The sequence below is a fragment of the Anser anser genome (genome assembly GCF_964211835.1).
Source record: "Anser anser genome assembly, chromosome: 1".
In the NCBI taxonomy this organism is placed as follows: Eukaryota; Metazoa; Chordata; class Aves; order Anseriformes; family Anatidae; genus Anser; species Anser anser.
In genome coordinates this window covers 77,879,017-77,905,180 of record NC_139720.1, presented here as the reverse complement: position 1 = coordinate 77,905,180, position 26,164 = coordinate 77,879,017, and the positions used below count along the sequence as shown (strand labels likewise).

General features: G+C 59.6%; 1 long non-coding RNA gene across 1 annotated transcript in view; it reads left to right on the top strand.

Moving 5' to 3' along the window:
* Positions 1–26,164, top strand: part of LOC310896868 — a 368,699-nt gene that overhangs the window by 305,724 nt on the left and 36,811 nt on the right. The gene's annotated exons all lie outside the window — the stretch shown is intronic.

The following is a 26,164-nucleotide window of genomic DNA, read 5'->3' as shown; positions in this document are numbered from 1 at the left end:
TCCCCAGTGGTGCCAGTGCACTGTCTGGACTCACTGCAGTGCATCCCCAGTGGTGCCAGTGCACTCTCTGGACTCACTGCACTGCATCCCCAGTGGTGCCAGAGCACTCACTGGACACACTGTACTGCATCACAGGTGGTGCCAGTGCACTCTCTGCACTCACTGCACAGCATCCCCAGTGGTGCCAGTGCATTCACTGGACACACTGGACTGCATCCCCAGTGGTGCCAGTGCACTCTCTGGACTCACTGCACTGCATCCCCAGTGGTGCCAGTGCACTCACTGCACTCACTGCACTGCATTCCCAGTGGTGCCAGTGAAGTCTCTGGACTCACTGCACTGCATCCCCAGTGGTGCCAGTGTACTCTCTGGACTCACTGCACTGCATCACCAGTGGTGCCAGTGCACTCTCTGCAGTCACTGCACTGCATCCCCTGTGATGCCAGTGCACTCTGTGGACTCACTGCAGTGCATCCGCAGTGGTGCCAGTGCACTCTGTGGACTCACTGCACTGCATCTCAGTTGGTGCCTGTGCACTCTCTGGACTCACTGCAGTGCATCCCCAGTAGTGCCAGTGCACTCTCTGGACTCACTGCAGTGCATCCCCAGTGGTGCCAGTGTACTCTCTCGACTCACTGCACTGCATCACCAGTGCTGCCAGTGTACTCTCTGGACTCACTGCACTGCATCCCCAGTGGTGCCAGTGCACTCTCTCAAGTCACTGCACTACATCCCCAGTGCTGCCATTGCACTCACTGGACTCACTGTACTGCATCATCGTTGGTGCCAGTGCACTCTCTGGACTCAGTGCACTGCATCCCCAGTGGTGCCAGTGCACTCTCTGGACTCACTGCACTGCAGGCCCAGTGGTGCCAGTGCACTCTCTGGACTAACTGTACTGCATCACCAGTGCTGCCAGTGCAATCTCTGGACTCACTGCACTGCATCCCCAGTGGTGCCAGTGCAATCTCTGGACTCACTGCAGTGCATCCCCAGTGGTGCCAGTGCACTGTCTGGACTCACTGCAGTGCATCACCAGTGGTGCCAGTGCACTCTCTGGACTCACTGTACTGCATCCCCATTGGTGCCAGTGCACTCTCTGGACTCACTGCACTGCATCCCCAGTGGTGCCAGTGCACTCTCTGGACTCACTGTACTGCATCCCCAGTGGTGCCAGTGCACTCTCTGGACTCACTGCACTGCATCCCCAGTGGTGCCAGTGCAATCTCTGGACTCACTGCACTGCATCCCCAGTGGTGCCAGTGCACTCTCTGGACTCACTGCACTGCATCCGCAGTGGTGCCAGAGCACTCTCTGGACTCACTGTACTGCATCCCCAGTGGTGCCAGTGCACTCTCTGGACTCACTGTACTGCATCCCCAGTGGTGCCAGTGCACTCTGTAGACTCACTGTACTGCATCCCCAGTGGAGCCAGTGCAATCTCTGGACTCACTACACTGCATCCCCAGTGGTGCCAGTGCACTCTCTGGACTCACTGCAGTGCATCCCCAGTGGTGCCAGTGTACTCTCTGGACTCAATGAACTGCATCCCCAGTGGTGCCAGTGCAATCTCTGGACTCACTGCAGGGCATCCCCATTGGTGCCAGTGAACTGTCTGGACTCACTGGACTCATCCCCAGTGGTGCCAGTGCACTCTCTGGACTCACTGCACTGCATCCCCAGTGGTGCCAGTGCACTCTCTGGACTCACTGCACTGCATCCCCAGTGGTGCCAGTGCACTCTCTCAAGTCACTGCACTACATCCCCAGTGCTGCCATTGCAATCACTGGACTCACTGTACTGCATCATCGTTGGTGCCAGTGCACTCTCTGGACTCACTGCACTGCATCCCCAGTGGTGCCAGTGCACTCTCTGGACTCACTGCACTGCAGGCCCAGTGGTGCCAGTGCACTCTCTGGACTAACTGTACTGCATCACCAGTGCTGCCAGTGCAGTCTCTGGACTCACTGCACTGCATCCCCAGTGGTGCCAGTGCACTCTCTGGACTCACTGTACTGCATCCCCAGTGGTGCCTGTGCACTCTCTGGACTCACTGCACTGCATCCCCAGTGGTGCCAGTGCACTCTCTTGACTCACTGTACTGCAACCCCAGTGGTGCAAGTGCACTCTCTGGACTCACTGCACTGCATCCCCAGTGGTGTCAGTGCACTCTCTGGACTCACTGAAGTGCATCCCCAGTGGTGCCAGTGCACTCTCTGGACTCACTGCACTGCATCCCCAGTGGTGCCAGTGCACTCTCTGGACTCACTGCACTGCATCCCCAGTGGTGCCAGTGCAATCTGTGGACTCACTGTACTGCATCCCCAGTGGTGCCAGTGCAATCTCTGGACTCACTGCAGTGCATCCCCAGTGGTGCCAGTGCACTCTCTGGACTCACTGCAGTGCATCCCCAGTGATGCCAGTGCACTCTCTGGACTCACTGCAGTGCATCCCCAGTGGTGCCAGTGCACTCTCTGGACTCACTGCACTGCATCCCCAGTAGTGCCAGTGCACTCTCTGGACTCACTGCAGTGCATCCCCAGTGGTGCCAGTGCACTCTCTGGACTCACTGCACTGCATCCCCACTGCTGCCAGTGCACTCTCTGGACTCACTGCACTGCATCCCCAGTGGTGCCAGTGCACTCTCTGGACACACTGAAGTGCATTCTCATTGGTGCCAGTGCACTCTCTGGACTCACTGCACTGCATCCCCAGTGGTGCCAGTACACTCAATGGACTCACTGCACTGCATCCCTAGTGGTGCCAGGGCAGTCTCTGCAGACACTGCAGTGCATCCCCAAAGGTGACAGTGCACTCTCTGGACTCACTGCACTGCATCCCCAGTGGTGCCTGTGCACTCTCTGGACTCACTGCACTGCTCCAGCCGCGGCAGTCGTACCAGCCGCGGTAGCCTTTCAGCCTCGGCAGCCGCGGCAGCCGCTCCAGCCGCGGCAGCCGCTCTGTCCGCGGCATACGCGGCAGACTCTCCAACCGCCGCAGCCGCTCCAGCCGCCCCAGCTGCGTAAGCCGCGGCAGCCGCTCCGAACGCGGCAGGCGCTCCAACTGCGGCAACCTCTCCTGCCGTGGCATCCGCTCCACTCGGTAGCGGCTGGAGCGGCTGCCGCGGCTGGAGCGGCTGGAGCGGCTGCCGCGGCTGGAGCGCCTGCCGCGTTTGGAGAGGCTGCCGCGGCTGGAGTGGCTGGAGTGGCTGCCGCGGCTGGAGCGGATGCCGAGGCTGGAGCGGCACTCTCTGGACTCACGGCACTGCATCCCCAGTGGTGCCAGTGCACTCTCTGGACTCACTGCACTGCATCCCCATTGGTGCTAGAGCACTCTCTGGACTCACTGCACTGCATCCCCAGTGGTGCCAGTGCACTCACTGGACTCACTGTACTGCATTCCCAGTGGTGCTAGTGCACTCTCTGGACTCACTTCAGTGCATCCCCAGTGGTGCCAGAGCACTCTCTGGACTCACCGAAGTGCATCCCCAGTGGTGCCAGTGCACTCTCTGGACTCACTGCACTGCATCCCCTGTGGTGCCAGTGCACTCTCTGGACTCACTGCAGTGCATCCCAGTGGTGCCAGTGCACTCTCTGGACTCACTGCAGTGCATCCCCAGTGGTGCCAGTGCACTCTCTGGACTCACTGCAGGGCATCCCCAGTGGTGCCAGTGCACTCTCTGGTCTCACCGCACTGCACCCTGAGTGGTGCCAGTGCACTCTCTGGTCTCACTGCACCGCATCCCCAGTGGTGTCAGTGCACTCTCTGGAGTCACTGCGCTGCATCCCCAGTGGTGCCAGTGCACTCCCTGGACTCACTGCACGGCTCCAGCCGCGGCATACGCTCCAGCCGCGGTAGCCCTCCAGCCGTGGCAGACGCTCCACTCGGTAGCGGCTGGAGCGGCTGCCGCGGCTGGAGCGGCTGGAGCGGCTGCCGCGGCTGGAGCGGCTGCCGCGGATGGAGCGGCTGCCGCGGCTGGAGCGGCTAGAGAGGCTACCGTGGCTGGAGCGGCTGGAGCGGCTGCCGCGGCTGGAAAGGCTGGCGCGGCTGGAGGGGCTGGAGCGTCTGCCGCGGCTGGAGGGGCTACCGCGGCTGCAGCGGTTGACTCGGCTGGAGCGGATGTCGAGGCTGGAGCGGCACTCTCTGGACTCACTGCACTGCATCCCCACTGCTGCCAGTGCACTCTCTGGACTCACTGCACTGCATCCCCAGTGGTGCCAGTGTACTCTCTGGACACACTGAAGTGCATTCTCATTGGTGCCAGTGCACTCTCTGGACTCACTGCAGTGCATCCCCAGTGGTGCCAGTACACTCACTGGACTCACTGCACTGAATCCCTAGTGGTGCCAGGGCACTCTCTGCAGACACTGCAGTGCATCCCCAAAGCTGACAGTGCACTCTCTGGACTCACTGCACTGCATCCCCAGTGGTGCCTGTGCACTCTCTGGACTCACTGCACTGCTCCAGCCGCGGCAGTCGTACCAGCCGCGGTAGCCTTTCAGCCTGGGCAGCCGCGGCAGCCGCTCCAGCCGCGGCAGCCGCTCCGTCCGCGTCATACGCGGCAGACTCTCCAACCGCCGCAGCCGCTCCAGCCGCCCCAGCTGCGTAAGCCGCGGCAGCCGCTCCGAACGCGGCAGGCGCTCCAACTGCGGCAACCTCTCCAGCCGTGGCATCCGCTCCACTCGGTAGCGGCTGGAGCGGCTGCCGCGGCTAGAGCGGCTGGAGCGGCTACCGCGGCTGGAGCGCCTGCCGCGTTTGGAGAGGCTGCCGCGGCTGGAGTGGCTGGAGCGGCTGCCGCGGCTGGAGCGGATGCCGAGGCTGGAGCGGCACTCTCTGGACTCACGGCACTGCATCCCCAGTGGTGCCAGTGCACTCTCTGGACTCACTGCACTGCATCACCAGTGGTGCCAGTGCACTCACTGGACTCACTGCACTGCATCCCCAGTGGTGCCAGTGCACTCTCTGGACTCACTGCACTGCATCCCCATTGGTGCTAGAGCACTCTCTGGACTCACTGCACTGCATCCCCAGTGGTGCCAGTGCACTCACTGGACTCACTGTACTGCATTCCCACTGGAGCTAGTGCACTCTCTGGACTCACTTCAGTGCATCCCCAGTGGTGCCAGAGCACTCTCTGGACTCACCGAAGTGCATCCCCAGTGGTGCCAGTGCACTCTCTGGACTCACTGCACTGCATCCCCAGTGGTGCCAGTGCACTCTCTGGACTCACTGCAGTGCATCCCCAGTGGTGCCAGTGCACTCTCTGGACTCACTGCACTGCATCCCCAGTGGTGCCAGTGCACTCACTGGACTCACTGTACTGCATCCCCAGTGGTGCCAGTGCACTCTCTGGACTCACTGCAGGGCATCCCCAGTGGTGCCAGTGCACTCTCTGGTCTCACCGCACTGCACCCTGAGTGGTGCCAGTGCACTCTCTGGTCTCACTGCACCGCATCCCCAGTGGTGTCAGTGCACTCTCTGGAGTCACTGCGCTGCATCCCCAGTGGTGCCAGTGCACTCCCTGGACTCACTGCACGGCTCCAGCCGCGGCATACGCTCCAGCCGCGGTAGCCCTCCAGCCGTGGCAGACGCTCCACTCGGTAGCGGCTGGAGCGCCTGCCGCGGCTGGAGCGGCTGGAGCGGCTGCCGCGGCTTGAAAGGCTGGCGCGGCTGGAGGGGCTGGAGCGTCTGCCGCGGCTGGAGGGGCTACCGCGGCTGCAGCGGTTGACTCGGCTGGAGCGGATGCCGAGGCTGGAGCGGCACTCTCTGGACTCACTGCACTGCATCCCCAGTGGTGCCAGTGCACTCTCTGGACTCACTGCAGTGCATCCCCAGTGGTGCTAGTGCACTCTCTGGACTCACTGCAGTGCATCCCCTGTGGTGCCAGTGCACTCTCTGGACACACTGAATTGCATTCTCAGTGGTGCCAGTGCACTCTCTGGACTCACTGCACTGCACCCTGAGTGGTGCCATTGCACTCTCTGGACTCACTGCACCGCATTCCCACTGGAGACAGTGCACTCTCTGGAGTAACTGCAGTGCATCCCCAGTGGTGCCAAAGCACTCTCTGGACTCCAGGCACCGCATCCTCAGTGGAGTCAGTGCTCTCTCTGGACTCCCGGCACCGTTTCTTCAGTGGTGCCAGTGCACTCTCTGGACTCAGTGCACCGCATCCCCAGTGGTGCCAGTGCACTCTCCGGACTCACTGCAGTGCATACCCAGTGGTGCCAGTGCACTCTCTGGAGTCACTGCAGTGCATCCCCAGTGGTGCCAAAGCACTCTCTGGACTCCCGGCACCGCATCCCCAGTGGTGCCAGTGCACTCTCTGGACTCGCGGCACTGCATCCCCAGTGGTGCCAGTGCACTCTCTGGACTCACTGCACTGCATCCCCAGTGGTGCCAGTGCACTCTCTGGACTCACTGCACTGCTCCAGCCGCGGCAGCCTCTCTAGCCGCACCAGCCGCGGCATCCGCTCCAGCCTCGGCATCCGCTCCAGCCGCGTTAACCGCTCCAGCCGCGGTAGCCCCTCCAGCCGCGCCAGCCTCTCCAGCCGCGGCAGCCGCTCCAGCCTCTCCAGCCGCGGCAGCCGCTCCAGCCGCTACCGAGTGGAGCGGCTGCCACGGCTGGAGGGCTACCGCGGCTGAAGCGGCTGCCGCGGCTGGAGCAGTACAGTGAGTCCAGGGAGTGCAAAGGCACCAGTGGGGATGCAGTGCAGTGAGTCCAAAGACTTCACTGTCACCACTGGGAATGCAGTGCAGTGAGTCCAGAGAGTGCACTGGCACCACTGGGGATGCAGTGAAGTGAGTGCAGAGAGTGCACTGGCACCACTGGGGATGCCCTGCAGTGAGTCCAGAGAGTGCACTGGCACCACTGGGGATGCACTACAGTGAGTCCAGGGATAGCACTGGCACCACTGGGGATGCAGTGCAGTGAGTGCAGAGAGTGCACTGGCACCACTGGGGATGCCCTGCAGTTAGTCCAGAGAGTGCACTGGCACCACTGGGGATGCACTGCAGTGAGTCCAGTGAGTGCACTGGCACCACTGGGGATGCACTGCAGTGAGTCCAGAGAGTGCACTGGCACCACTGAGAATGCACTTCAGTGAGTCCAGAGAGTGCACTGGCACCACTGGGGATGCACTGGAGTGAGTCCAGAGAGTGCACTAGCACCACTGGGGATGCAGTACAGGGAGTCCAGTGAGTGCACTGGCACCACTGGGGATGCAGTGCAGTGAGTGCAGAGAGTGCACTGGCACCACTGGGGATGCCCTGCAGTGAGTCCAGAGAGTGCACTGGCACCACTGGGGATGCACTGCAGTGAGTCCAGTGAGTGCACTGGCACCACTGGGGATGCAGTGCAGTGAGTCCAGAGAGTGCACTGGCACCACTGGAGATGCAGTACAGTGAGTCCAGTGAATGCACTGGCAGCACTGGGGATGCAGTGCAGTGAGTCCAGAGAGTGCACTGGCACCACTGGGGATGCAGTACAGGGAGTCCAGTGAGTGCACTGGCACCACTGGGGATGCAGTGCAGTGAGTCCAGAGAGTGCACTGGCACCACTGGGGATGCAGTGCAGTGAGTCCAGAGAGTGCACTGGCTCCACTGATGATGCAGTACAGTGAGTCCAGTGAGTGCACTGGCACAACTGGGGATGTAGTGCAGTGACTCGAGAGAGTGCACTGGCACCACTTGGGATGCAGTGCCGCGAGTCCAGAGAGTGCACTGGCACCACTGCGGATGCCGTGCCGGAGGTCCAGAGAGTGCATTGGTACCACTGGGGATGCACTGCAGTGACTCCAGAGAGTGCACTGCCACCACTGGAGATGCAGCGCCGGGAGTCCAGAGAGTGCACTGGCACCACTGGGGATGCGGTGCAGTGAGTCCAGAGAGTGCACTGGCACCACTCAGGGTGCAGTGCGGTGAGTCCAGAGAATGCACTGGCACCACTGGGGATGCAGTGCAGTGAGTACAGAGAGTGCACTGGCACCACTGGGGATGCACAGCAGTGAGTCCACAGAGTGCACTGGCAAAACTGGGGATGCAGTACAGTGAGTCCAGAGAGTGCACTGGCACCAATTGGGGATGCACTGCAGTGAGTCCAGAGAGTGCTCTGGCACCAGTGGGGATGCAGTAAAGTGAGTCCAGAGAGTGCACTGGCACCACTGGGGATGCACTGCAGTGAGTCCAGATAGTGCACAGGCATCACTGGGGATGCAGTGCAGTGAGTCCAGAGAGTGCACTGGCACCACTGGGGATGCAGTACAGTGAGTCCACACAGTGCACTAGCACCACTGGGGATGCAGTGCAGTGAGTCCAGAGAGTGCACTGGCACCACTGGTGATGCACTGCAGTGAATACAGAGAGTGCACTGGCAGCACTGGTGATGCAGTGCAGTGAGTCCAGAGAGTGCACTGGCACCACTGGGGATGCAGTGCAGTGAGTCCAGAGAGTGCTCTGGCACCACTGCGGATGCAGAGCTGTGAGTCAAGAGAGTGCACTGGCACCACTGGGTCTGCAGTGCAGTGAGTCAGAGAATGCACTGGCACCACTGGGGATGCACTGCAGTGAGTCCATAGAGTGCACTGGCACCACTGGGGATGCAGTACAGTGAGTCCACACAGTGCACTAGCACCAATGGGGATGCACTGCAGTGAGTCCAGAGAGAGCACTGGCACCACTGGGGATGCAGTGAAGTGAGTCCAGAGAGTGCACTGGCACCACTGGGGATGCAATGCAGTGAGTCCAGAGAGTGCACTGGCACCACTGGGGATGCACTTCGGTGAGTCCAGAGAGTGCACTTGCACCACGGGTATGCAGTGCAGTGAGTCCAGATAGTGCACTGGCAGCACTGGGGATGCAGTGCAGCGAGTGCAGAGATTGCACTGGCACCACTGAGAATGTACTTCAGTGAGTCCAGAGAGTGCACTGGCTCCACTGGGGATGCCCTGCAGTGAGTCCAGAGAGTGCACTGGCACCACTGGGGATGCACTGCAGTGAGTCCAGAGAGTGCTTTGGCACCACTGGGGATGCACTGCAGTTGCTATAGAGAGTGCACTGGCACCACTGGGGATGCAGTGCAGTGAGTCCAGAGAGTGCTCTGGCACCACTGCGGATGCAGAGCTGTGAGTCAAGAGAGTGCACTGGCACCACTGGGTCTGCAGTGCAGTGAGTCCAGAGAGTGCACTGGCACCACTGGGGATGCACTGCAGTGAGTCCAGAGAGTGCACTGGCACCACTGGGGATGCAGTACAGTGAGTCCACACAGTGCACTAGCACCACTGGGGATGCACTGCAGTGAGTCCAGAGAGTGCACTGGCACCACTGGGGATGCAGTGCAGTGAGTCCAGAGAGTGCAATGGCACCACTGGGGATGCACTGCAGTGAGTCCAGAGAGTGCACTGGCTCCACTGGGGATGCAGTGCAGTGAGTCCAGAGAGTGCACTGGCACCACTGGGGATGCACTGCAGTGAGTCCAGAGAGTGCACTGGCACCACTGGGGATGCAGTGCAGTGAGTCCAGAGAGTGCTCTGGCACCACTGGGGATGCAGAAAAGTGAGTCAAGAGAGTGCACTGGCACCACTGGGTCTGCAGTGCAGTGAGTCCAGAGAGTGCACTGGCACCACTGGGGATGCACTGCAGTGAGTCCAGAGAGTGCACTGGCACCACTGGAGATGCACAGCAGTGAGTCCAGATAGTGCACTGGCACCACTTGGGATGCAGTGCATTGAGTCCAGAGAGTGCACTGGCACCACTGGGGATGCGGTGCCGGGAGTCCAGAGACTGCTTTGGCACCACTGGGGATGCAGTGCAGTGAGTCCAGAGAGTGCACTGGCACCACTGGGGATGCAGTGCAGTGAGTCCAGAGAGTGCACTGGCTCCTTGGGAATGCAGAGCAGTGAGTCCAGAGAGTGCACTGGCACCACTGGGAATGCAGTGCTGTGAGTCCAGAGCGTGGACAATCACCACTGGGGATGCAGTGCAGTGAATCCATAGAGTACACTGGCCGCACTGGGAATGCAGTGCAGTGAGTCCAGAGAGTGCACTGGCACCACTGGGGATGCAGTGCAGTGAGTCCAGAGAGTGCACTGGCACCACTGGGGATGCAGTGCAGTCAGTCCAGTGAGTGTACTGGCACCACTGGGGATGCAGTGCAGTGAGTCCAGAGAGTGCACTGGCACAACTGAGAATGCACTTCAGTGAGTCCAGAGAGTGCACTGGCACCACTGGGGATGCACTGCAGTGAGTCAAGAGAGTGCACTGGCACCACTGGGGATGCAGTGCAGTGAGTCCAGTGAGTGCACTGGCACCACTGGGGATGCAGTGCAGTGACTCCAGAGAGTGCACTGGCACCACTGGGGATGCACTGCAGTGAGTCCAGAGAGTGCACTGGCAGCACTGGGGATGCACTGCAGTGAGTCCAGAGAGTGCACTGGCACCACAGGGGATGCAGTGCAGTGAGTCCAGAGAGTGCACTTGCACCACGGGGGATGCAGTGCAGTGACTCAAGAGAGTGCACTGGCAGCACTGGGGATGCAGTGCAGTGAGTCCAGAGATCGCACTGGCACCACTGGGGATGCAGTGCAGTGAGTCCAGAGAGTGCACTGGCTCCACTGGGGATGCCCTGCAGTGAGTCCAGAGAGTGCACTGGCACCACTGGGGATGCACTGCAGTGAGTCCAGAGAGTGCTTTGGCACCACTGGGGATGCACTGCAGTTACTCCAGAGAGTGCACTGGCACCACTGGAGATGCGTTGCCGGGAGTCCAGAGAGTGCTTTGGCACCACTGGGGATGCACTGCGGTGAGTCCAGAGAGTTCACTAGCACCACTGGGGAATGCCGTGCAGTGAGTCCAGTGAGTACACTGGCACCACTGTGGATGCAGTGCAGTGAGTCAGAGAGTGCACTGGCACCACTGGGGATGCACTGCAGTGAGTCCAGAGAGTGCACTGGCACCACTGGGGATGCAGTGCAGTGAGTCCAGAGAGTGCACTGGCACGACTGGTGATGCAGTACAGTGAGTCCAGTGAGTGCACTGGCAGCAGTGGGTATGCAGTGCAGTGAGTCCAGAGAGTGCACTGGCACCACTGGGGTTGCACTGCAGTGAGTCCAGAGAGTGCACTGGAACTAATGGGGATTCAGTGCAGTGAGTCCAGAGAGTGCACTGGCACCACTGGGAATCCACTGCAGTGAGTCCAGAGAGTGCACTGTCACCACTGGGGATGCAGTGCAGTGAGTGCAGAGAGTGCACTGGCACCACTGGGGATGCACTGCAGTGAGTCCAGAGATTGCACTGGCACCACTGGGAATGCAGTACAGTGAGGTCACACAGTGCACTAGCACCACTGGTTATGCACTGCAGTGAGTCCAGAGAGTGCACTGGCAGCACTGGGGATGCACTGCAGTGAGTCCAGAGAGTGCACTGGCACCACTGGGGATGCGGTGCCAAGAGTCCAGAGAGTGCTTTGGCACCACTGGGGATGCACTGCAGTTACTCCAGAGACTGCACTGGCACCACTGGGGGTGCAGTGCAGTGAGTCCACAGAGAGCACTAGCACCACTGGGGATGCAGTGCAGTGAATCCAGAGAGTGGACTGGAACCACTGGGGATGCAGTGCAGTGAGTCCAGAGAGTGCACTGGCACCACTGGGGATGCACTGCAGTGAGTCCAGAGAGTGCACTGGCACCACTGGGGATGCGGTGCAGTGAGTCCAGAGAGTGCACTGGCACCACTGGGGATGCACTGCAGTGAGTCCAGTGAGTGCACTGGCACCACTGGGGATGCAGTGCAGTGAGTCCAGAGAGTGCACTGGCACCACTGGGGAAGCAGTGCAGTGAGTCCAGAGAGTTCAGTGGCACCACTGGGGATGCAGTGCAGTGAGTCCAGAGAGTGCACTGGCAGCACTGGGGATGCAGTGCAGTGAGTCCAGAGAGTGCACTGTCACCACTGGGGATGCAGTTCAGTGAGTCCAGAGAGTGCACTGGCACCACTGGGGATGCACTACAGTGAGTCCAGAGAGTGCACTGGCACCACTGAGAATGCAGTGCAGTGAGCCCAGAGAGTGCACTGGCACCACTGGAGATGCAGTACAGTGAGTCCAGTGAATGCACTGGCAGCACTGGGGATGCAGTGCAGTGAGTCCAGAGAGTGCACTGGCACCACTGGTGATGCAGTTTAGTGAGTCCAGTGAGTGCACTGGTACCACAGGGGATGCAGTGCAGTGAGTCCAGTGAGTGTACTGGCACCACTGGGGATGCACAGCAGTGAGTCCAGAGAGTGCACTGGCACCACTGGTGATGCAGTGCATTGAGTCCAGAGAGTGCACTGGCACCAATGGGGATGCGGTGCTGGGAGTCCAGAGAGTGCTTTGGCACCACTGGGGATGCAGTGCAGTGAGTCCAGAGAGTGCACTGGCAGCACTGGGGATGCAGTGCAGTGAGTCCAGAGAGTGCACTGGCACCTTGGGAATGCAGAGCAGTGAGTCCAGAGAGTGCACTGGCACCACTGGGAATGCAGTGCAGTGAGTCCAGAGCGTGGACACTCACCACTGTGGATGCAGTGCAGTGAATCCATAGAGTACACTGGCACCACTGGGAATGCAGTGCAGTGAGTCCAGAGAGTGCACTGGCACCACTGGGGATGCAGTGCAGTGAGTCCAGAGAGTGCACTGGCACCACTGGGGATGCAGTGCAGTCAGTCCAGTGAGTGTACTGGCACCACTGGGGATGCAGTGCAGTGAGTCCAGAGAGTGCACTGGCACAACTGAGAATGCACTTCAGTGAGTCCAGAGAGTGCAGTGGCACCACTGGGGATGCACTGCAGTGAGTCAAGAGAGTGCACTGGCAGCACTGGGGATGCAGTGCAGTGAGTCCAGAGAGTGCACTGGCACCACTGGGGATGCAGTGCAGTGACTCCAGAGAGTGCACTGGCACCACTGGGGATGCCCTGCAGTGAGTCCAGAGAGTGCACTGGCACCACTGGGGATGCAGTGCAGTGAGTCCAGAGAGTGCACTGGCAGCACTGGGGATGCACTGCAGTGAGTCCAGAGAGTGCACTGGCACCACTGGGGATGCACTGCAGTGAGTCCAGGGAGTGCACTTGCACCACTGGGAGATGCAGTGCAGTGACTCAAGAGAGTGCAATGGCAGCACTGGGGATGCAGTGCAGTGAGTCCAGAGAGTGCACTGGCACCACTGGGGATGCAGTGCAGTGAGTGCAGAGATTGCACTGGCACCACTGGGGATGCAGTGAAGTGAGTCCAGAGAGTGCACTGGCTCCACTGGGGATGCCCTGCAGTGAGTCCAGAGAGTGCACTGGCACCACTGGGGATGCACTGCAGTGAGTCCAGAGAGTGCTTTGGCACCACTGGGGATGCACTGCAGTTACTCCAGAGAGTGCACTGGCACCACTGGGGATGCGGTGTCGGGAGTCCAGAGGTTGCTTTGGCACCACTGGGGATGCACTGCAGTTACTCCAGAGAGTGCACTGGCACCACTGGGGATGCGGTGCCGGGAGTCCAGAGAGTGCTTTGGCACCACTGGGGATGCCCTGCAGTGAGTCCAGAGAGTGCACTGGCACCACTGGGGATGCAGTGCAGTGAGTCCAGTGAGTGCACTGGCAGCAGTGGGTATGCAGTGCAGTGAGTCCAGAGAGTGCACTGGCACCACTGGGGTTGCACTGCAGTGAGTCCAGAGAGTGCACTGGAACTAATGGGGATTCAGTGCAGTGAGTCCAGAGAGTGCACTGGCACCACTGGGAATCCACTGCAGTGAGTCCAGAGAGTGCACTGTCACCACTGGGGATGCAGTGCAGTGAGTGCAGAGAGTGCACTGGCACCACTGGGGATGCACTGCAGTGAGTCCAGAGATTGCACTGGCACCACTGGGAATGCAGTACAGTGAGGTCACACAGTGCACTAGCACCACTGGTTATGCACTGCAGTGAGTCCAGAGAGTGCACTGGCAGCACTGGGGATGCACTGCAGTGAGTCCAGAGAGTGCACTGGCACCACTGGGGATGCGGTGCCAAGAGTCCAGAGAGTGCTTTGGCACCACTGGGGATGCACTGCAGTTACTCCAGAGACTGCACTGGCACCACTGGGGGTGCAGTGCAGTGAGTCCACAGAGAGCACTAGCACCACTTAGGATGCAGTGCAGTGAGTCCAGAGAGTGGACTGGAACCACTGGGGATGCAGTGCAGTGAGTCCAGAGAGTGCACTGGCACCACTGGGGATGCACTGCAGTGAGTCCAGAGAGTGCACTGGCACCACTGGGGATGCGGTGCAGTGAGTCCAGAGAGTGCACTGGCACCACTGGGGATGCACTGCAGTGAGTCCAGTGAGTGCACTGGCACCACTGGGGATGCAGTGCAGTGAGTCCAGAGAGTGCACTGGCACCACTGGGGAAGCAGTGCAGTGAGTCCAGAGAGTTCAGTGGCACCACTGGGGATGCAGTGCAGTGAGTCCAGAGAGTGCACTGGCAGCACTGGGGATGCAGTGCAGTGAGTCCAGAGAGTGCACTGTCACCACTGGGGATGCAGTTCAGTGAGTCCAGAGAGTGCACTGGCACCACTGGGGATGCACTACAGTGAGTCCAGAGAGTGCACTGGCACCACTGAGAATGCAGTGCAGTGAGCCCAGAGAGTGCACTGGCACCACTGGAGATGCAGTACAGTGAGTCCAGTGAATGCACTGGCAGCACTGGGGATGCAGTGCAGTGAGTCCAGAGAGTGCACTGGCACCACTGGTGATGCAGTTTAGTGAGTCCAGTGAGTGCACTGGTACCACAGGGGATGCAGTGCAGTGAGTCCAGTGAGTGTACTGGCACCACTGGGGATGCACAGCAGTGAGTCCAGAGAGTGCACTGGCACCACTGGTGATGCAGTGCATTGAGTCCAGAGAGTGCACTGGCACCAATGGGGATGCGGTGCCGGGAGTCCAGAGAGTGCTTTGGCACCACTGGGGATGCAGTGCAGTGAGTCCAGAGAGTGCACTGGCAGCACTGGGGATGCAGTGCAGTGAGTCCAGAGAGTGCACTGGCACCTTGGGAATGCAGAGCAGTGAGTCCAGAGAGTGCACTGGCAGCACTGGGAATGCAGTGCAGTGAGTCCAGAGCGTGGACACTCACCACTGTGGATGCAGTGCAGTGAATCCATAGAGTACACTGGCACCACTGGGAATGCAGTGCAGTGAGTCCAGAGAGTGCACTGGCACCACTGGGGATGCAGTGCAGTGAGTCCAGAGAGTGCACTGGCACCACTGGGGATGCAGTGCAGTCAGTCCAGTGAGTGTACTGGCACCACTGGGGATGCAGTGCAGTGAGTCCAGAGAGTGCACTGGCACAACTGAGAATGCACTTCAGTGAGTCCAGAGAGTGCAGTGGCACCACTGGGGATGCACTGCAGTGAGTCAAGAGAGTGCACTGGCAGCACTGGGGATGCAGTGCAGTGAGTCCAGAGAGTGCACTGGCACCACTGGGGATGCAGTGCAGTGACTCCAGAGAGTGCACTGGCACCACTGGGGATGCCCTGCAGTGAGTCCAGAGAGTGCACTGGCACCACTGGGGATGCAGTGCAGTGAGTCCAGAGAGTGCACTGGCAGCACTGGGGATGCACTGCAGTGAGTCCAGAGAGTGCACTGGCACCACTGGGGATGCACTGCAGTGAGTCCAGGGAGTGCACTTGCACCACTGGGGGATGCAGTGCAGTGACTCAAGAGAGTGCACTGGCAGCACTGGGGATGCAGTGCAGTGAGTCCAGAGAGTGCACTGGCACCACTGGGGATGCAGTGCAGTGAGTGCAGAGATTGCACTGGCACCACTGGGGATGCAGTGAAGTGAGTCCAGAGAGTGCACTGGCTCCACTGGGGATGCCCTGCAGTGAGTCCAGAGAGTGCACTGGCACCACTGGGGATGCAGTGCAGTGAGTCCAGAGAGTGCTTTGGCACCACTGGGGATGCACTGCAGTTACTCCAGAGAGTGCACTGGCACCACTGGGGATGCGGTGTCGGGAGTCCAGAGGTTGCTTTGGCACCACTGGGGATGCACTGCAGTTACTCCAGAGAGTGCACTGGCACCACTGGGGATGCGGTGCCGGGAGTCCAGAGAGTGCTTTGGCACCACTGGGGATGCCCTGCAGTGAGTCCAGAGAGTGCACTGGCACCACTGGGGATGCAGTGCAGTGAGTCCAGAGAGTGCACTGGCACCACTGAGAATGCACTTCAGTGAGTCCAGAGAGTGCACTGGCACCACTGGGGATGCACTGCAGTGAGGCCAGAGAGTTCACTAGCACCACTGGGGAATGCCGTGCAGTGAGTCCAGTGAGTACACTGGCACCACTGGAGATGCAGCGCAGTGAGTCCAGAGAGTGCACTGGCACCACTGGGGATGCACTGCAGTGAGTCCAGAGAGTGCACTGGCACCACTGGGGATGCAGTGCAGTGAGTCCAGAGAGTGCACTGGCACCTCTGGGGATGCAGTACAGTGAGTCCAGTGAGTGCACTGGCATCAGTGGGTATGCAGTGCAGTGAGTCCAGAGAGTGCACTGGCACCACTGGGGTTGCACTGCAGTGAGTCCAGAGAGTGCACTGGAACTAATGGGGATTCAGTGCAGTGAGTCCAGAGAGTGCACTGGCACCACTGGGAATGCACTGCAGTGAGTCCAGAGAGTGCACTGTCACCACTGGGGATGCAGTGCAGTGAGTCCAGAGAGTGCACTGGCACCACTGGGGATGCAGTGCAGTGAGTGCAGAGAGTGCACTGGCACCACTGGGGATGCACTGCAGTGAGTCCAGAGATTGCACTGGCACCACTGGGAATGCAGTACAGTGAGTCCACACAGTGCACTAGCACCACTGGTTATGCACTGCAGTGAGTCCAGAGAGTGCACTGGCACCACTGGGGATGCACTGCAGTGAGTCCAGAGAGTGCACTGGCACCACTGGGGATTCGGTGCCGGGAGTCCAGAGAGTGCTTTGGCACCACTGGGGATGCAGTGCAGTGAGTCCAGAGAGTGCACTGGCACCACTGGGGAAGCAGTGCAGTGAGTCCAGAGAGTTCAGTGGCACCACTGGGGATGCAGTGCAGTGAGTCCAGAGAGTGCACTGGCAGCACTGGGGATGCAGTGCAGTGAGTCCAGAGAGTGCACTGTCACCACTGGGGATGCAGTTCAGTGAGTCCAGAGAGTGCACTGGCACCACTGGGGATGCACTGCAGTGAGTCCAGAGAGTGCACTGGCACCACTGAGAATGCACTGCAGTGAGCCCAGAGAGTGCACTGGCACCACTGGAGATGCAGTACAGTGAGTCCAGTGAATGCACTGGCAGCACTGGGGATGCGGTGCCGGGAGTCCAGAGAGTGCTTTGGCACCACTGGGGATGCACTGCAGTGAGTCCAGAGAGTGCACTGGCACCACTGGGGATGCAGTGCAGTGAGTCCAGAGAGTGCACTGGCACCACTGAGAATGCACTTCAGTGAGTCCAGAGAGTGCACTGGCACCACTGGGGATGCACTGCAGTGAGGCCAGAGAGTTCACTAGCACCACTGGGGAATGCCGTGCAGTGAGTCCAGTGAGTACACTGGCACCACTGGGGATGCAGTGCAGTGAGTCCAGAGAGTGCACTGGCACCACTGGGGATGCACTGCAGTGAGTCCAGAGAGTGCACTGGCACCACTGGGGATGCAGTGCAGTGAGTCCAGAGAGTGCACTGGCAACACTGGGGATGCAGTACAGTGAGTCCAGTGAGTGCACTGGCATCAGTGGGTATGCAGTGCAGTGAGTCCAGAGAGTGCACTGGCACCACTGGGGTTGCAGTGCAGTGAGTCCAGAGAGTGCACTGGAACTAATGGGGATTCAGTGCAGTGAGTGCAGAGAGTGCACTGGCACCACTGGGAATGCACTGCAGTGAGTCCAGAGAGTGCACTGTCACCACTGGGGATGCAGTGCAGTGAGTCCAGAGAGTGCACTGGCACCACTGGGGATGCAGTGCAGTGAGTGCAGAGAGTGCACTGGCACCACTGGGGATGCACTGCAGTGAGTCCAGAGATTGCACTGGCACCACTGGGAATGCAGTACAGTGAGTCCACACAGTGCACTAGCACCACTGGTTATGCACTGCAGTGAGTCCAGAGAGTGCACTGGCACCACTGGGGATGCACTGCAGTGAGTCCAGAGAGTGCACTGGCACCACTGGGGATTCGGTGCCGGGAGTCCAGAGAGTGCTTTGGCATCACTGGGGATGCACTGCAGTTACTCCAGAGACTGCACTGGCACCAGTGGGGGTGCAGTGCAGTGAGTCCACAGAGAGCACTAGCACCACTGGGGATGCAGTGCAGTGAGTCCAGAGAGTGGACTGGAACCACTGGGGATGCACTGCAGTGAGTCCAGAGAGTGCACTGGCACCACTGGGGATGCACTGCAGTGAGTCCAGAGAGTGCACTGGCACCACTGGGGATGCGGTGCATTGAGTCCAGAGAGTGCACTGGCACCACTGGGGATGCACTGCAGTGAGTCCAGTGAGTGCACTGGCACCACTGGGGATGCAGTGCAGTGAGTCCAGAGAGTGCACTGGCACCACTGGGGATGCAGTGCAGTGAATCCAGAGAGTTCAGTGGCACCACTGGGGATGCAGTGCAGTGAGTCCAGAGAGTGCACTGGCAGCAGTGGGGATGCAGTGCAGTAAGTCCAGAGAGGACACTGTCACCACTGGGGATGCAGTTCAGTGAGTCCAGAGAGTGCACTGGCACCACTGGGGATGCACTGCAGTGAGCCCAGAGAGTGTACTGGCACCACTGGAGATGCAGTACAGTGAGTCCAGTGAATGCACTGGCAGCACTGGGGATGCAGTGCAGTGAGTCCAGAGAGTGCACTGGCACCACTGGTGATGCAGTTTAGTGAGTCCAGTGAGTGCACTGGCACCACAGGGGATGCAGTGCAGTGAGTCCAGTGAGTGTACTGGCACCACTGGGGATGCACTGCAGTGAGTCCAGAGAGTGCACTGGCACCACTGAAAATGCACTTCAGTGAGTCCAGAGAGTGCACTGGAACCACGGGGGATGCACTGCAGTGAGTCCAGAGAGTGCAGTGGCACCACTGGGGATGCAGTGCAGTGAGTCCAGTGAGTGCACTGGCACCACTGGGGATGCAGTGCAGTGAGTCCAGAGAGTGCACTGGCACCACTGGGGAAGCAGTGCAGTGAGTCCAGAGAGTTCAGTGGCACCACTGGGGATGCAGTGCAGTGAGTCCAGAGAGTGCACTGGCAGCACTGGGGATGCAGTGCAGTGAGTCCAGAGAGTGCACTGGCACCACTGGGGATGCACTGCAGTGAGTCCAGAGAGTGCACTGGCACCACTGAGAATGCACTGCAGTGAGTCCAGAGAGTGCACTGGCAGCACTGGGGATGCAGTGCAGTGAGTCCAGAGAGTGCACTGGCACCACTGGGGATGCAGTGCAGTGAGTCCAGAGAGTGCACTGGCACCACTGGGGATGCAGTACAGTGAGTCCAGTGAGTGCACTGGCATCAGTGGGTATGCAGTGCAGTGAGTCCAGAGAGTGCACTGGCACCACTGGGGTTGCACTGCAGTGAGTCCAGAGAGTGCACTGGAACTAATGGGGATTCAGTGCAGTGAGTGCAGAGAGTGCACTGGCACCACTGGGAATGCACTGCAGTGAGTCCAGAGAGTGCACTGTCACCACTGGGGATGCAGTGCAGTGAGTCCAGAGAGTGCACTGGCACCACTGGGGATGCAGTGCAGTGAGTGCAGAGAGTGCACTGGCACCACTGGGGATGCACTGCAGTGAGTCCAGAGATTGCACTGGCACCACTGGTAATGCAGTACAGTGAGTCCACACAGTGCACTAGCACCACTGGTTATGCACTGCAGTGAGTCCAGAGAGTGCACTGGCACCACTGGGGATGCACTGCAGTGAGTCCAGAGAGTGCACTGGCACCACTGGGGATTCGGTGCCGGGAGTCCAGAGAGTGCTTTGGCACCACTGGGGATGCACTGCAGTTACTCCAGAGACTGCACTGGCACCACTGGGGGTGCAGTGCAGTGAGTCCACAGAGAGCACTAGCACCACTGGGGATGCAGTGCAGTGAGTCCAGAGAGTGGACTGGAACCACTGGGGATGCAGTGCAGTGAGTCCAGAGAGTGCACTGGCACCACTGGGGATGCACTGCAGTGAGTCCAGAGAGTGCACTGGCACCACTGGGGATGCGGTGCAGTGAGTCCAGAGAGTGCACTGGCACCACTGGGGATGCACTGCAGTGAGTCCAGTGAGTGCACTGGCACCACTGGGGATGCAGTGCAGTGAGTCCAGAGAGTGCACTGGCACCACTGGGGATGCAGTGCAGTGAGTCCAGAGAGTTCAGTGGCACCACTGGGGATGCAGTGCAGTGAGTCCAGAGAGTGCACTGGCAGCAGTGGGGATGCAGTGCAGTAAGTCCAGAGAGTGCACTGTCACCACTGGGGATGCAGTTCAGTGAGTCCAGAGAGTGCACTGGCACCACTGGGGATGCACTGCAGTGAGCCCAGAGAGTGTACTGGCACCACTGGAGATGCAGTACAGTGAGTCCAGTGAATGCACTGGCAGCACTGGGGATGCAGTGCAGTGAGTCCAGAGAGTGCACTGGCACCACTGGTGATGCAGTTTAGTGAGTCCAGTGAGTGCACTGGCACCACAGGGGATGCAGTGCAGTGAGTCCAGTGAGTGTACTGGCACCACTGGGGATGCACTGCAGTGAGTCCAGAGAGTGCACTGGCACCACTGAAAATGCACTTCAGTGAGTCCAGAGAGTGCACTGGAACCACGGGGGATGCACTGCAGTGAGTCCAGAGAGTGCAGTGGCACCACTGGGGATGCAGTGCAGTGAGTCCAGTGAGTGCACTGGCACCACTGGGGATGCAGTGCAGTGAGTCCAGAGAGTGCACTGGCACCACTGGGGAAGCAGTGCAGTGAGTCCAGAGAGTTCAGTGGCACCACTGGGGATGCAGTGCAGTGAGTCCAGAGAGTGCACTGGCAGCACTGGGGATGCAGTGCAGTGAGTCCAGAGAGTGCACTGGCACCACTGGGGATGCACTGCAGTGAGTCCAGAGAGTGCACTGGCACCACTGAGAATGCACTGCAGTGAGCCCAGAGAGTGAACTGGCACCACTGGAGATGCAGTGCAGTGAGTCCAGAGAGTGCACTGGCACCACTGGTGATGCAGTTTAGTGAGTCCAGTGAGTGCACTGGCACCACAGGGGATGCAGTGCAGTGAGTCCAGTGAGTGTACTGGCACCACTGGGGATGCAGTGCAGTGAGTCCAGAGAGTGCACTGGCACCACTGGGGATGCAGTGCATTGAGTCCAGAGAGTGCACTGGCACCACTGGGGATGCGGTGCCGGGAGTCCAGAGAGTGCTTTGGCACCACTGGGGATGCAGTGCAGTGAGTCCAGAGAGTGCACTGGCAGCACTGGGGATGCAGTGCAGTGAGTCCAGAGAGTGCACTGGCACCTTGGGAATGCAGAGCAGTGAGTCCAGAGAGTGCACTGGCACCACTGGGAATGCAGTGCAGTGAGTCCAGAGCGTGGACACTCACCACTGGGGATGCAGTGCAGTGAATCCATAGAGTACACTGGCACCACTGGGGATGCACTGCAGTGAGTCCAGAGAGTGCTTTGGCACCACTGGGGATGCACTGCAGTTGCTATAGAGAGTGCACTGGCACCACTGGGGATGCAGTGCAGTGAGTCCAGAGAGTGCTCTGGCACCACTGCGGATGCAGAGCTGTGAGTCAAGAGAGTGCACTGGCACCACTGGGTCTGCAGTGCAGTGAGTCCAGAGAGTGCACTGGCACCACTGGGGATGCACTGCAGTGAGTCCAGAGAGTGCACTGGCACCACTGGGGATGCAGTACAGTGAGTCCACACAGTGCACTAGCACCACTGGGGATGCACTGCAGTGAGTCCAGAGAGTGCACTGGCACCACTGGGGATGCAGTGCAGTGAGTCCAGAGAGTGCACTGGCACCACTGGTTATGCACTGCAGTGAGTCCAGAGAGTGCACTTGCACCACAGGGGATGCAGTGCAGTGAGTCCAGAGAGTGCACTGGCAGCACTGGGGATGCACTGCAGTGAGTCCAGAGAGTGCACTGGCACCACTGGGGATGCAGTGCAGTGAGTCCAGAGAGTGCAATGGCACCACTGGGGATGCACTGCAGTGAGTCCAGAGAGTGCACTGGCTCCACTGGGGATGCAGTGCAGTGAGTCCAGAGAGTGCACTGGCACCACTGGGGATGCACTGCAGTGAGTCCAGAGAGTGCACTGGCACCACTGGGGATGCAGTGCAGTGAGTCCAGAGAGTGCTCTGGCACCACTGGGGATGCAGAAAAGTGAGTCAAGATAGTGCACTGGCACCACTGGGTCTGCAGTGCAGTGAGTCCAGAGAGTGCACTGGCACCAATGGGGATGCACTGCAGTGAGTCCAGAGAGTGCACTGGCACCACTGGAGATGCACAGCAGTGAGTCCAGATAGTGCACTGGCACCACTTGGGATGCAGTGCATTGAGTCCAGAGAGTGCACTGGCACCACTGGGGATGCGGTGCCGGGAGTCCAGAGACTGCTTTGGCACCACTGGGGATGCAGTGCAGTGAGTCCAGAGAGTGCACTGGCACCACTGGGGATGCAGTGCAGTGAGTCCAGAGAGTGCACTGGCTCCTTGGGAATGCAGAGCAGTGAGTCCAGAGAGTGCACTGGCACCACTGGGAATGCAGTGCAGTGAGTCCAGAGCGTGGACAATCACCACTGGGGATGCAGTGCAGTGAATCCATAGAGTACACTGGCCGCACTGGGAATGCAGTGCAGTGAGTCCAGAGAGTGCACTGGCACCACTGGGGATGCAGTGCAGTGAGTCCAGAGAGTGCACTGGCACCACTGGGGATGCAGTGCAGTCAGTCCAGTGAGTGTACTGGCACCACTGGGGATGCAGTGCAGTGAGTCCAGAGAGTGCACTGGCACAACTGAGAATGCACTTCAGTGAGTCCAGAGAGTGCACTGGCACCACTGGGGATGCACTGCAGTGAGTCAAGAGAGTGCACTGGCACCACTGGGGATGCAGTGCAGTGAGTCCAGTGAGTGCACTGGCACCACTGGGGATGCAGTGCAGTGACTCCAGAGAGTGCACTGGCACCACTGGGGATGCAGTGCAGTGAGTCCAGAGAGTGCACTGGCAGCACTGGGGATGCACTGCAGTGAGTCCAGAGAGTGCACAGGCACCACAGGGGATGCAGTGCAGTGAGTCCAGAGAGTGCACTTGCACCACGGGGGATGCAGTGCAGTGACTCAAGAGAGTGCACTGGCAGCACTGGGGATGCAGTGCAGTGAGTCCAGAGAGTGCACTGGCACCACTGGGGATGCAGTGCAGTAAGTCCAGAGAGTGCACTGGCTCCACTGGGGATGCCCTGCAGTGAGTCCAGAGAGTGCACTGGCACCACTGGGGATGCACTGCAGTGAGTCCAGAGAGTGCTTTGGCACCACTGGGGATGCACTGCAGTTACTCCAGAGAGTGCACTGGCACCACTGGGGATGCGTTGCCGGGAGTCCAGAGAGTGCTTTGGCACCACTGGGGATGCACTGCGGTGAGTCCAGAGAGTTCACTAGCACCACTGGGGAATGCCGTGCAGTGAGTCCAGTGAGTACACTGGCACCACTGGGGATGCAGTGCAGTGAGTCAGAGAGTGCACTGGCACCACTGGGGATGCACTGCAGTGAGTCCAGAGAGTGCACTGGCACCACTGGGGATGCAGTGCAGTGAGTCCAGAGAGTGCACTGGCACCACTGGTGATGCAGTACAGTGAGTCCAGAGAGTGCACTGGCAGCAGTGGGTATGCAGTGCAGTGAGTCCAGAGAGTGCACTGGCACCACTGGGGTTGCACTGCAGTGAGTCCAGAGAGTGCACTGGAACTAATGGGGATTCAGTGCAGTGAGTCCAGAGAGTGCACTGGCACCACTGGGAATCCACTGCAGTGAGTCCAGAGAGTGCACTGTCACCACTGGGGATGCAGTGCAGTGAGTGCAGAGAGTGCACTGGCACCACTGGGGATGCACTGCAGTGAGTCCAGAGATTGCACTGGCACCACTGGGAATGCAGTACAGTGAGGTCACACAGTGCACTAGCACCACTGGTTATGCACTGCAGTGAGTCCAGAGAGTGCACTGGCAGCACTGGGGATGCACTGCAGTGAGTCCAGAGAGTGCACTGGCACCACTGGGGATGCGGTGCCAAGAGTCCAGAGAGTGCTTTGGCACCACTGGGGATGCACTGCAGTTACTCCAGAGACTGCACTGGCACCACTGGGGGTGCAGTGCAGTGAGTCCACAGAGAGCACTAGCACCACTGGGGATGCAGTGCAGTGAGTCCAGAGAGTGGACTGGAACCACTGGGGATGCAGTGCAGTGAGTCCAGAGACTGCACTGGCACCACTGGGGATGCACTGCAGTGAGTCCAGAGAGTGCACTGGCACCACTGGGGATGCGGTGCAGTGAGTCCAGAGAGTGCACTGGCACCACTGGGGATGCACTGCAGTGAGTCCAGTGAGTGCACTGGCACCACTGGGGATGCAGTGCAGTGAGTCCAGAGAGTGCACTGGCACCACTGGGGAAGCAGTGCAGTGAGTCCAGAGAGTTCAGTGGCACCACTGGGGATGCAGTGCAGTGAGTCCAGAGAGTGCACTGGCAGCACTGGGGATGCAGTGCAGTGAGTCCAGAGAGTGCACTGTCACCACTGGGGATGCAGTTCAGTGAGTCCAGAGAGTGCACTGGCACCACTGGGGATGCACTACAGTGAGTCCAGAGAGTGCACTGGCACCACTGAGAATGCAGTGCAGTGAGCCCAGAGAGTGCACTGGCACCACTGGAGATGCAGTACAGTGAGTCCAGTGAATGCACTGGCAGCACTGGGGATGCAGTGCAGTGAGTCCAGAGAGTGCACTGGCACCACTGGTGATGCAGTTTAGTGAGTCCAGTGAGTGCACTGGTACCACAGGGGATGCAGTGCAGTGAGTCCAGTGAGTGTACTGGCACCACTGGGGATGCACAGCAGTGAGTCCAGAGAGTGCACTGGCACCACTGGTGATGCAGTGCATTGAGTCCAGAGAGTGCACTGGCACCAATGGGGATGCGGTGCCGGGAGTCCAGAGAGTGCTTTGGCACCACTGGGGATGCAGTGCAGTGAGTCCAGAGAGTGCACTGGCAGCACTGGGGATGCAGTGCAGTGAGTCCAGAGAGTGCACTGGCACCTTGGGAATGCAGAGCAGTGAGTCCAGAGAGTGCACTGGCACCACTGGGAATGCAGTGCAGTGAGTCCAGAGCGTGGACACTCACCACTGTGGATGCAGTGCAGTGAATCCATAGAGTACACTGGCACCACTGGGAATGCAGTGCAGTGAGTCCAGAGAGTGCACTGGCACCACTGGGGATGCAGTGCAGTGAGTCCAGAGAGTGCACTGGCACCACTGGGGATGCAGTGCAGTCAGTCCAGTGAGTGTACTGGCACCACTGGGGATGCAGTGCAGTGAGTCCAGAGAGTGCACTGGCACAACTGAGAATGCACTTCAGTGAGTCCAGAGAGTGCACTGGCACCACTGGGGATGCACTGCAGTGAGTCAAGAGAGTGCACTGGCAGCACTGGGGATGCAGTGCAGTGAGTCCAGAGAGTGCACTGGCACCACTGGGGATGCAGTGCAGTGACTCCAGAGAGTGCACTGGCACCACTGGGGATGCCCTGCAGTGAGTCCAGAGAGTGCACTGGCACCACTGGGGATGCAGTGCAGTGAGTCCAGAGAGTGCACTGGCAGCACTGGGGATGCACTGCAGTGAGTCCAGAGAGTGCACTGGCACCACTGGGGATGCACTGCAGTGAGTCCAGGGAGTGCACTTGCACCACTGGGGGATGCAGTGCAGTGACTCAAGAGAGTGCACTGGCAGCACTGGGGATGCAGTGCAGTGAGTCCAGAGAGTGCACTGGCACCACTGGGGATGCAGTGCAGTGAGTGCAGAGATTGCACTGGCACCACTGGGGATGCAGTGAAGTGAGTCCAGAGAGTGCACTGGCTCCACTGGGGATGCCCTGCAGTGAGTCCAGAGAGTGCACTGGCACCACTGGGGATGCACTGCAGTGAGTCCAGAGAGT